The sequence below is a fragment of the Hemiscyllium ocellatum genome, chromosome 19 (assembly GCF_020745735.1).
Source record: "Hemiscyllium ocellatum isolate sHemOce1 chromosome 19, sHemOce1.pat.X.cur, whole genome shotgun sequence".
NCBI lineage: Eukaryota > Metazoa > Chordata > Chondrichthyes > Orectolobiformes > Hemiscylliidae > Hemiscyllium > Hemiscyllium ocellatum.
This window is the reverse complement of record NC_083419.1, coordinates 42,047,688-42,060,198: the sequence shown is the minus strand read 5'-3', so window position 1 is coordinate 42,060,198 and position 12,511 is coordinate 42,047,688. Positions and strand designations below refer to the sequence as shown.

The 12,511-nt window shown below is 42.2% G+C and overlaps 1 protein-coding gene across 2 annotated transcripts in view; it reads left to right on the top strand.

Moving 5' to 3' along the window:
* b4galnt3b (beta-1,4-N-acetyl-galactosaminyl transferase 3b) overlaps positions 1-12,511 on the top strand; it is a 193,256-nt gene that overhangs the window by 37,840 nt on the left and 142,905 nt on the right. Inside the window, exon 1 of one of the 2 annotated variants that reach the window (XM_060839851.1) lies at positions 3,499-3,560. The exons of the other annotated variant lie outside the window; for it this stretch is intronic. The gene's annotated coding sequence lies outside the window, so the exon portion shown is untranslated. Of the gene's footprint in view, positions 1-3,498; positions 3,561-12,511 lie in introns of those variants that run through there. 2 annotated transcript variants of the gene reach the window in all.

Below are 12,511 nucleotides of genomic sequence, written 5' to 3'. Positions count from 1 at the left end.
AGAACCTGAAAGTAGATCTAAGTTGACTTTGCATATCAAGGTCCTAGCTGTGAAACATTATTGCATTTAAAATTATTTGCTGGCTGTAATTCCCATCAGGACCCTATTCCCAAAGCAGCAGGCATGTCCTTGTGCTTACTTCATAGAGAGTTAAAAATCACACAACACCAGGTTATAGTCCAACAGGTTTAATTGGAAGCACACTAGCTTTCGGAGCGACGCTCCTTCATCAGGTGACAGTGGAGGGCTCGATCGTAACACAGAATTTATAGCAAAAATTTGCAGTGTGATGTAACTGAAATTATACATTGAAAAATTGATTGTCTGTTAAGCCTTTCATCTGTTAGAATACAGTAAAGTTTCACTTCTTTCATGTGTAAATGTTGGACCTGTTGGACTATAACCTGGTGTTATGTGATTTTTAACTTTGTACACCCCAGTCCAACACCGGCATCTCCAAATCATGACTTCATGGAGAGTCTTTGCTAATATTTGCTTGCTGCTTACTCTCACTGAACATGCCTTCATGGGATCACTGTCACTCCTCCTGATGACCAGATATGAGCTACATGGTGAGGACACTGACGATTCTGTCTGTGGGCAACACTGAGTTATCTACCTTTTAATGCTGCAACATGGCCACAAGCTCTGATTGGACAGGGCTCCAAACACATCTTCTTAACGGGCCATTTCTGGAAAGCTTGTGTTTGATTTGGTTCACTCGGCAATCCTGGGATCCCAGTGTCAGCGTTATGAACCACCTTGAAAAACTCATGCCATGTTGTTCCCATTCAAGGGGAACACTGAAAGCAAAGACCATTAGTGCAGATAGTCACCTACAAATTAATGAGGAGTTCAAAAGAAGTGTTTTTGCCCAGTCAGAAATGACATTGTGAAACCACACTTCTGCAGGAATGGCTGAGATGAATAGTATCTAGGTTCCCCATTAAAAAAAATCTATAAGCATCTGAGGGAGAAGGGAATTGAAAGTATTGGATGAGGGAGGGCAGTGTGGTTTAGTGAAGCATTAATACCCAGCATTAAGTGGCTTGTTTCTGTATTGTATATTCTAAACCATTTTGGTACAGTTGACAGTGGCTGCTTGGTTGCCTTTGGTGCTATTTTTTTAAAATTCCTGTTTATTTTATTGAATTCAAATTTCACCATCTCTAGAGGTCGAATTTGAACTATGCCCAGAACATTAGCCTGGTGTTTTTAATTACTAGCACCGTGACATTACCAGTATGCCACTACCTCCCTCTAGACTACAATGTTAAGATTAGGGAATTTGATGATGGTAATTCATTTGAATGTCAAGGGGAAGTGATTGGAGATGGTCATTGTTCTTAAAGTCGAATCTGACCACGGAGATTAGATGCTTAGATGAAGCTGCACAGTGTGTTTACAGTTAGTCAGAGAAATATTACACCAACTGAGTTAGTTTGCTTCAGGGAAAAGAAAGATAAAACCAACAACTCTAGACAATCTCTTTGGAATTAAAAGCACGACGTTGTTGACGCTGAAAATCTGAAATAAAAGCAAGAAGAGCTAGAAATCATTGTCATTGCTTGGAAATTTCAGATCAGAATACTGGAGCAGAGTCATTTTATTATAATTGCAAATTTCTGATTGTGTTAATAGCTGATGACAAAACACATGCTCATTGGAAGGATAAATTTGACAAGGAAGTATTCAATGAACAGCATGACATGAGGCAATTTTGTGGAACAAAGGGACCTAGGAGTGTTGGTCCATAGATCTCTGAAGGTGGAAGGGCTTGTTAGTAGGGTGGTAAAAAGGCACATAGGACACTTGCCTTTATCAATCGAAGCATAGATTACAAAAGCAGGGAAGTCATGTTGGAGTTGTATAGAACTGGTGAGAGCACCACTTGAGTACTGTGTGCAGTTCTGGTTGTCATATTACAGGATGGATAACATTGCACTGAAAGGGGATGCAGAGGAGATTCACCAGGATGCTGCCTGTGTTGGAAAAGTTAAATTATGAGGAAAGGTTGGATAGGCTTGGGTTGTTTTTGTTGGAGCAGAGAAGACTGAGGGGTAATCTGATTGAGGTGTATGACATTATGAGGGACATGGACAGAGTGGATAAGGAGCAGCTATTCCCTGCAGTTAAAGGGCCAGTCACAAGGGAACACAGATTCAAACTGAGGGGAAGGAGGTTTAGGAGGGGTAAGAGTAAAATCTTTTTTACCCAGAGAGTGTGGTGACAGTCTGAAATGTGTGGCCTGGGAATGTAGAGGCGAGTTGCTTCACATCCTTTAAAATGTGCCAGGATGAGCACTTGGTATATCATAATATTCAAGCTATGAGTCAGGGACTGGCAAATGGGATTAGATCAAAGTTCAGGTGTTTCTCATGCGTCAGTGCAGACTCAATGAGCTGAAGGGCTTTGCTGCACTGTATGGTTCTGTGATTCTATGATTCTACATGTTGCAGGAAAGATAATAATCACCTTTTCATCTCAAGTTATCTTTGATACTTTCCTTAAATTAATTTAAATCCTTGCTTCAGGTTTCTGATCCTTTACTGATCAAATTCTATCATGTCATAACTGAAATTATGAATACATTTAAGTTGGTGGCATTTCTTGAGCAACGTCCAAGTATTCTAAGTGAGGTCGAGGATAGATAGATTTAAATAACTTATTCTTGTCCTAACGCAAGTTGTGTTCTTTAACTCTGCCTCGAACAAAATTTCATGCCTAGAATTGGCACATACATTTTTTGCACACTCCTGGTTAGTTTGATTTCCAAACCTGATGGTAATTGTTTGAATGTGATAAGATGCATTTTTAGTCATTATTTACAAATGAATTTGCTTTGGAAACATTTTCTATTCTACCTTGAAATAAATCTCCCTGAGAAACATTTTCATCCAGAATTGGCTGTTAGGAGGGAATAGCCATTGTTAACAAAGTTGCTTGTTCTCATATGTAAATTATGGATTCTAATTTTGCCTTATATTTTGTAAAATGCTGGTAGCATACTTAATTATTGATTGTTCTATTATTGTTTTATTTTTAACACGTTAAAAAGTATTTTGAAGTAAAAACTTAAAAGCGATCCATGTAAAAACTTGGTTACCAATTTTTTTTAGGTTTGTTTTCTTTGTAAAGTTTTGAATGGAGACTGGTGGTAATTGTCACCGACTGTATATTCTCATAGGCTTACACACACAATACAGTCCTGATTTGGTGGAACTATCAGAGTCATTTTAAATGCCTTTAAGGAAGAGTAGTTAAATTGAATTCCACAAATGTGACTGTGTTACAGAATATGTCTACCATTGCCAGACACTTTTTTTTAGCTCACAACTGCACCATGATGTACTGTGCATTGGAATGTAGTTGCAGCAGAGAATAGGGTTTTCTATTCATTCCATTACATTAGCCTGACTGAAATTCGTGCTGTAGCCTAAACAAATAGAGAAGTAACTGTCCCTTCTTCATCCATATTGCATAGCTTCTTAAGACTTCAGTTCTGCCTTTGTTCAGTGGATTTCTTCTTTGTGACTACATCCCGTTTGCTCCATTCTGAGGTTAGATACTTTTGAAACATTTTTTACTTGTTGAAATTATCTATTATTGGCTGCTTTGAATGAAAAATATGGCAATTCAGAGTTTATTTTTAACTGGTTTTGAAATCCTTTAACTGGTCTGCCCCTATGAGGCAGTACCTTAAGGACCATTTTGAATTGTTTGTGAGCGGAAATGAAGGTAAGAACATGAGGGAATGTTTGTGTCCTTTTCAGTAGTTGTACTGTATGCAGTATCTAATTGATGACTGTCTATCTTGATTCATTTAAAAATGTTAAGAATTCATAGTCACAGTCGTGGAGTTATTACAGCACCAAAAAGGCCCTTCAGCCCATTTTGTCCACTCTAATCAGCAAACAGCTATCTATTCCAATTCCATCTGCTAGCGTGTGGCCCATAGCCTAGGATGCTACAGCATTTCATGTGGCTCAATGAAATACTTCTTAAATGTCTTGAGAGTTCCTGCATTACCTTTTATGATGAGACCTGGGTCTTGCCATGCTTTTTATTGGCTGCCAAGGACACATGATGGTTTAATATAGGCTAAACAATTTGTCTGGCCAGCCAGCTGATCTCTTTCAAACTGTTGAAGAAAAAGAATAGAAGAGTAAGGGGGTCAGTTGGCTCAGTTGGTCGAACAGCTGATTTGTAATGCAGGGGGGTTCAATTCCTATATTGGCCAAGGTCACCATGAAGGTTGAACCTTCTCAACTCTGCCCCTCACCCCTCCAACCACCCACCCTCTTTGCCTGAGACATGGTGACCCTCAGGTTAAACCACCACCAGTTTTCTCTCTCGTGCACACACCTTCTCTGAGGCAGCTGCCCTATGGCATCATGATGGCTTTACTTCAGATTATCAAACCAAGATTAAAGCAAATGTCATTGAAAATGAGTCACAGGCATGCCTGAATTTCTGAATTGACATTAGATTGAGAAGGAGGACACAAAGAAAAAAGTTTTAAAGTTGTGTTTGTCCCAACTAAAAACATGAGATTCCATATTTGCAAATGTAATTTTTCAGTGCCAGAGATTGTTTTTTGACAATAACTGAATCTGGCCAAGTTATCAAGGGGATATTTATATTGGATGAACAAAACCTAACTTTTTCTGGTAAATTTAGTTTCTATCTCTGGAGTGAAAAAGCAATATGATGCCATTCAATGTTACTTGAATGGGGGTCGAGATAGAAATATGGTGTTTTTTCAGGGAGAGAATGTTATACCTTGGATAATGGTTTCTAGGCTTTCATATGCTGTGCATGTTTTATCACCCAGAAATTGCTGGCTTTCTATGTAAGTAACATTGATTTCATAGCAAACATCACACCATTGACATTGTTTCCATTCCTGGTCACTGATCCATGATATCCTTTCTGGTAATGATTCACATTACACATTGAAATGCTTGTACATTCATTTCAATAAAATTATAGATTAGTTAACACACAGTGATGGCCTACTGGCCGTACCTGTCTGAGCCAACTCTGCAAGAGCAACCCAACTAGTCCCAATCCACTACCTTTATCTAGCAACTATTCTCTCTTCAGATAATTATCCAATTTTCTTTTGAAAACCACAATTTAATCTGTTTCCATCATACTCTTGTCAGGCAATGTGTTCCAGACCCTCACCATTTAATGTATTTTTTTTAAAAAACCCTTTTCCTTATGTCCTATTGTCCTTTTTGCAAATCAATCATAAATTGGAATTGTCTGATCTTCAGTTCTTTGCCAATGCTGGAATACCTTATTTAATGCACATTTGTCTAAGAGTGTTAGTTTTGATAATCCTTTCTAAAGGCTTTTTCACTGTCACAGTTTAAGTGTGGTTGCTTGACTTATTTTTGTGTTCTTTATGAATAAAGATGTAATATTGCAATTCTCCAAGCCTCCGGCACCTCTTTTGTATCTAAAAGAGTGCCAAGGGCAGGGAGATGTATCACGGCTCAATAAGGGGCCTACTGCACTCTGGTCACAGGCGGGACCTTTATGTTTGAGTTGGAGGCCAGAGGCATGGGCCAGGAGCAGCATTGAGACTCATATCTGTCCCTACTCCAATCTGAGGAGGATTAAAGTCTGTGCCACCGCAATTCCCATTCTTAATTCCTTCAGCATCTTTCAGTTGAGAATGCAAGATGTGGTTGAATGGTTCGTTGCTTGTCCCTGAGTCAGAAGGTTGTGTGTTTGTGTTTCACTTCGGTGTTACACTCCAGTATGGTACTGAGGGAATGCTGCACATTTCTTGGAGTGAGAACTCACTATCACAAAGAATAGTTGAGACTAACAGGATGCCAGATGAGCATGAGGGAGAAGAGAACAGAGAGAAATACTGAAGGTATTAAATGAAGAAAGTTGGGAGGATGCTCAAGTGAAACATTAACATCTGGCTAGGATCAAAGGCTACTTTATGTACTCCATCATTTTTTGAAAAGGAAAATTAGACCTTTGCCTGTGTTCTTAGGCAATCCAAAACATTTTATGACACTATATTAAAACAGTCAGTTTATCTGTTTGTCAATTTTATATTTGAAAGGAAATTAGTCAGTTAGTGTCGTATTGCCATGTGAAAATTGGCTGATGTGTTTCGTATATTAAAATAGTGACCACACATCAAAGCTCTTAATTGTTTGTAAAATACTTTGGTTTGTCATGAAGTTATTAGAACCTTTCTTTAAATCTATTTACAGGACAGAGACATTGCCAGCTAGGTTAGCATTGATTGTCAATGCCTAACTGCTCAGTTAAGTGTCACTTACATTGCTATGGGTATGGAGTCACATGAAGGCCAGACCAGGTAAGGATGGCAGATTTCCTTCCCTGAAAGACATTAAATGAACCAGATGGGCTTTTCCGACAAAGAAAAGATCCGTCTACACAGATTTAAACAAAACAAAACAGCATAAATGTAATCTTCATTAAAGAATATCTAAAATTCGCTAAGCTCAAACTAAATAAACATCCCTTAAATGGATTAGCAATCATGTTCACAATGAGATAAAGAAGAAAAAGTTACTTCCACAAATTGGAGGTGATGATTGGGATAAATACAGGTGCAGGCAGTTATGTATTAAATCAACTGGAGGCAAAAAGAAATCCCTGAGAAAAAAATCAGAGCTCAGGTAAATAAGAGGTATGTTCAATGTGTTCAGGTGACACAAAATTGGTGGTGTGGTAAATAGCAAGGAGGAAAGCCTTAGACCACAGGTACAGACAGGCTGGTCAGATGGGCTGGACAGTGGCAAATGGAATTTAATCCTGCAAAAATGTGGGAGGACTAACAAAACAAGGGAGTACGTGGTGAATGGTAGAATCCTCGAAAACACAGAAGATCAGAAGGATCTTAGTGTGCATGTGCACAGATTCTTGAAGGCAGCAGGACATGTAGTCAAGGCATTAAATACAAGAGCAAGGAGGTTACGATAGAGCTGTATGCAACATTAGTTTGGTCACATCTGGAATTCTGTGTGCAATCTTGGTCACCACATTGCAGGAAGAGAGAGTGCAGTAGAGATTCATCAGGATGTTGTCTGGGATGAGACAATTCAACTGTGAAGTGATACTAGGTAGGCTGGGGATGGTTTCTTTACAGCAGAGAACTCTGAGGAGGGATCTGATTGAGGTTTATAGCATTCTGAAGGGCATAAATAGGGTAGATAGGAAGAAACTTTTAGTCACTTACGAAATCAATAACCTGATGCACAGTTTTAAGGGAAAGAGCAGGAGATTTAGATGGGATTTGAAAAGAAAATCTTTTCTCCCAAACAGTTCAGGATATCTAGAACTCACGACCTAAAAGGACATTTAAGAAATATTTGATAAGCATTTGAAATGCCATAAAAGGCTAAGGGCTAAGTGTTTGGGTACAGTGTTTAGGGTACAGTGTTTAGGGGAAAGTGTTCGGATACAGTGTTTAGGGTACAGTGTTTAGGGGAAAGTGTTCAGATGCAGTGTTTAGGGTACAGTGTTTGGGTACAGTGTTCAGGTACACTGAAAAGAAGTTACCTTCCTTTGTGAAAATCTTGTATCAGGTCTGTAGGTGAGCCAGTTTTAAGTACTTATGAAGTAAGAAAACAGATTTTCTTTTAAAATGGTGTACTTCTGCTATCTTCGAGTAAAAAATGAGGTCTGCGGATGCTGGAGATCACAGCTGCAAATGTGTTGCTGGTCAAAGCACAGCAGGCCAGGCAGCATCTCAGGAATAGAGAATTTGACGTTTCGAGCATAAGCCCTTCATCAGGAATAAGAGAGAGAGAGCCAAGCAGGCTAAGATAAAAGGTAGGGAGGAGGGACTAGGGGGAGGGGCGATGGAGGTGGGATAGGTGGAAAGAGGTCAAGGTGAGGGTGATAGGCCAGAGTGGGGTGGGGGCGGAGAGGTCAGGAAGAGGATTGCAGGTTAGGAGGGCGGTGCTGAGTTGAGGGAACCGACTGAGACAAGGTGGGGGGAGGGGAAATGAGGAAACTGGAGAAATCTGAATTCATACCTTGTGGTTGGAGGGTTCCCAGGCGGAAGATGAGGCGCTCCTCCTCCAGCCGTCGTGTTGTTGTGTTCTGCCGGTGGAGGAGTCCAAGGACCTGCATGTCCTCGGTGGAGTGGGAGGGAGAGTTGAGCCACGGGGTGATTGGGTTGGTTGGTTCGGGCGGCCCGGAGGTGTTCTCTGAAGCGTTCCGCAAGTAAGCGGCCTGTCTCACCAATATAGAGGAGGCCACATCGGGTGCAGCGGATGCAATAGATGATGTGTGTGGAGGTACAGGTGAACTTGTGGCGGATATGGAAGGATCCCTTGGGGCCTTGGAGGGAAGTGAGTGTGGAGGTGTGGGCGCAAGTTTTACATTTCCTGCGGTTGCAGGGGAAGGTGCCGGGGGTGGAGGTTGGGTTGGTGGGGGGTGTGGATCTGACGAGGGAGTCACGAAGGGAGTGGTCCTTGCGGAACGCTGATAGGGGAGGGGAGGGAAATATATCCTTGATGGTGGGGTCCGTTTGGAGGTGGCGGAAATGGCGGCGGATGATACGTTGTATGCGGAGGTTGGTGGGGTGGTAGGTGAGAACCAGTGGGGTTCTGTCTTGGTGGCGGTTGGAGGAGCGGGGCTCAAGGGCGGAGGAGCGGGAAGTGGAGGAGATGCGGTGGAGGGCATCGTCGATCACGTCTGGGGGGAATCTGCGGTCCTTGAAGAAGGAGGCCATCTGGGCTGTGCGGTGTTGGAATTGGTCCTCCTGGGAGCAGATGCGGCGGAGACGAAGGAATTGGGAATATGGGATGGCGTTTTTACAGGGGGCAGGGTGGGAGGAGGTGTAGTCCAGGTAGCTGTGGGAGTCAGTCGGTTTATAATAGATGTCTGTGTTGAGTCGGTCGCCCGAGATAGAAATGGAAAGGTCGAGGAAGGGGAGGGAGGAGTCTGAGACAGTCCAGGTGAATTTCAGGTCAGGATGGAAGGTGTTAGTAAAGTTGATGAACTGTTCAACCTCCTCGTGGGAGCACGAAGCAGCGCCGATACAGTCATCGATGTAGCGGAGGAAAAGGTTGGGGGTGGTGCCAGTGTAGTTGCGGAAGATGGACTGTTCCACATATCCTACGAAGAGGCAGGCATAGCTGGGGCCCATGCGGGTGCCCATGGCAACTCCTTTAGTTTGGAGGAAGTGGGAGGATTGAAAAGAGAAGTTATTCAGGGTGAGGACCAGTTCAGTCAGTCGAAGGAGGGTGTCAGTGGAAGGGTACTGGTTGGTGCGGCGGGAAAGGAAGAAGCGGAGGGCTTTGAGTCCTTCGTGATGGGGGATGGAGGTGTACAGGGACTGGATGTCCATAGTGAAAATAAGGCGTTGGGGACCGGAGAAGCGAAAATCCTGGAGGAGGTGGAGGGCGTGGGTGGTGTCCCGAACGTAGGTGGGGAGTTCTTGGACTAAAGGGGACAGGACCGTGTCGAGGTATTGGGAGATGAGTTCGGTGGGGCAGGAGCAGGCTGAGACAATGGGTCGGCCGGGGCAGGCAGGTTTGTGGATTTTGGACAGGAGGTAGAAGCGGGCGGTGCGGGGTTGTGGGACTCTGAGGTTGGAGGCGGTGGATGGGAGATCCCCTGAGGTGATGAGGTCCTGGATGGTCTGGGAGATGATGGTTTGGTGGTGGGAGGTGGGGTCGTGGTCAAGGGGGCGATAAGAGGAGGCATCCGCGAGCTGGCGTTTGGCTTCAGCGGTATACAGGTCAGTGCGCCAAACTACCACCGCGCCTCCCTTGTCTGCGGGTTTGATGGTGAGGTTGGGATTGGAGCGGAGGGAGTGGAGGGCTGCACGTTCTGAGGGTGAGAGGTTGGAGTGGGTTAGAGGGGTGGACAGGTTGAGTCGGTTAATGTCACGGCGGCAGTTGGCTATAAAGAGGTCGAGGCCAGCACGGGGTGTCCAGGTGGATGGGGTGTGTTGGAGGCGGGAGAAGGGGTCGTCCGAGGGTGGGCGGGTGTCTTGGTTGTGAAAGTAGGCACGGAGGCGAAGGCGGCGGAAGAATTGTTCAATATCTCGCCGCGTGTTGAACTCATTAGTTCCCTGCGTGCCTTTCAATGTTGTAGCATTGGCCAGCAACTTCTTTTCAGACAAGCCATTATTGATCATCTATTTACTGGGGACTGCTTTGATGTTACATGTTGTTAATGATCTCAACTGTGCAGCAGTAAAGAAGCAAGTATCCTTGTAGTATAAGCATGGAAAATGACTGTAACCAGCATGTTTTGAAATTGTACATCATTAGCATTGCTGAGGAGCTGCAGTTAACTGTGAAAGGCTGGTAATTATATAAGATGGCCAAACTAGGAGTTCATGCAAATTTCTCTCCTAATTGAATCCATTGCTTATGATTTGCATATTTTCAGGTCCGTTTTACTGTTCAGTATGTTTGCCATTTTGCAAGCAAAGTACTGTTCCAAATCTTTCAAGTATTTGTCTGCTCTCAATGTGTAATCTGTCTGAAAAAGTGAACACCTTGAGTAGATGAGGAAGTGGGAATTTGAGTCATAGAGTTATACACCACTGAAACAGATTCTTCAGTCCAACTTGTCTTTGCCAAACACATGTCATAAAACTGATTTGCTAGCATTTGGCCCAGACGCTTATAAACTCTTCCTATTCATGTACCAGTTCAGATTTTTTTTATAGTCATAGAGATGTACAGCATAGGAACAAGCCTGTTCTGAGGAAGGGTCACTTGACCCGATATGTTAATTCTGATTTCTGTCCACAGATGCTACCAGACCTACTGTGCTTTTCCAGCAATTTCTTTTTTTGTTTCTGATTGTCAGTTATTTGTCTGTTCATTGTTTCAAACACATACAGGTTATTTTGGCTACTTCAAACTATGTCTGGAGGTTTATTTAAATGCCAATTAGTACTTTTAAGAAATGTTTGAGAGTATTGGTAAAAAATAGAATTTCATTTATATAGAATGAAGTTGAGTCTTTCTCTGAGCTGCAGAAATGAAGTCAGTGAATGCTATATGAAATGTTTTTGTGCTGGCAGAAATGGAAACGTAGTGAGACTCTGGCTCACAAGCTGGCTGAGAACGAGATTCATGATGTGGGGAATTGAAGGAGAGCATTTTGGAGTCATCATTCTTTGGCATCACACACTAATGGATTGGGTTGCCTGTTGTTGCAAAGTAATTGCAGCTTTCACAATGATTGGACAGGTTAAAGTTCAGAATACACTTCACAAATAAACCCAAATAATGCACAATTATTTCACATATCCTGGACTTCTCTTCCTGGCTCTCTCCTCTATAATCTCATCTCAGTGGGGTGACTTTTTTTTCATTTACATTGAAGGTCTTGTGCAAATAAAAGCTTTTAAAGATGAAAATTATCTTGGTTTACTATCTGCAGTTCTTAGTGGATATCAGCTTGAGAGAATCACCTGATGTTTGAAATGTACAGGCAAATTGGTATTTAATGTAATTGTTCATTTCACATTAACCACTACCTGTTGAGTTGCAGTGGCCATGCACAATTTGGCATATGTTTCATATAAAGTATTATAATTATGTGAATTGTTTTGCTCAATAGTATTGGGAACATTATCACAAAAGTCAACAGAATTGATAGTTGTAGGACAGATTAAGACAAATGTTGTGTGTTATATATGATGTAAGGGAGATCATCTGAGGTTGTAGGTTGAAGTAAAATCATAGTGAAGTTTGGAAATGCCTTTGACATTGTGCCTTGGTTGGCTTTTTGTCACGTTTCTGTGGAACTGTGTCTTGCACTTCAGGTTTCTCTGAGTACTTGGCTTTATACATTTTAACACTCTCTGGACTAGTTGTGCTGGAAGAGCACGACAGTTCAGGCAGCATCCAAGGAGCAGCAAAATCGACGTTTCGGGCAAATGTCCTTCCTCAGGAATAAAGGCAGTGAGCCTGAAGCGTCCACGCTGTGCTCTTCCAGCACCACTAATCCAGAATCTGGTTTCCAGCATCTGCAGTCATTGTTTTTAACCCATTTTAACACACTGTCCAGTTCTGGAACATAGCTTACATATGTCACAAAATGCTGGATGCTTTTCTGGCAGATGAGGCAGTCTACATTTCCTGCAAAATTTTGCATGTATTACTGATCCTATTGGTGACTGCAATGAATGTTACAGAATCATGGCCCTGCAGATGTTGCTGCCCTGCTCCAATTGCTGTGAATTTGCATCTTCCACGTTGCAGTGCATTGATGGTATAAATGTTGGGTTTTGTCCAGAAATGCCTTTCAAAAAGATTGATCAGTTCCATAAGCCTTTTGGCTCAGTTAACTTAAATGAAATCACATTCTGTACCCTTGTCATTATCTTCACATCGCTGTTGCTAGTATTACATCAACTTAAGTCTCTGTATCCTGAAGTTGATTAAAACTTAAGCTAATCTTCCAAACATTTGGCCTCAGCTGCTTTCTGTGGCAAGAATTCCAAAGGTTCACTCCTTTCTGTATGAATCATTTT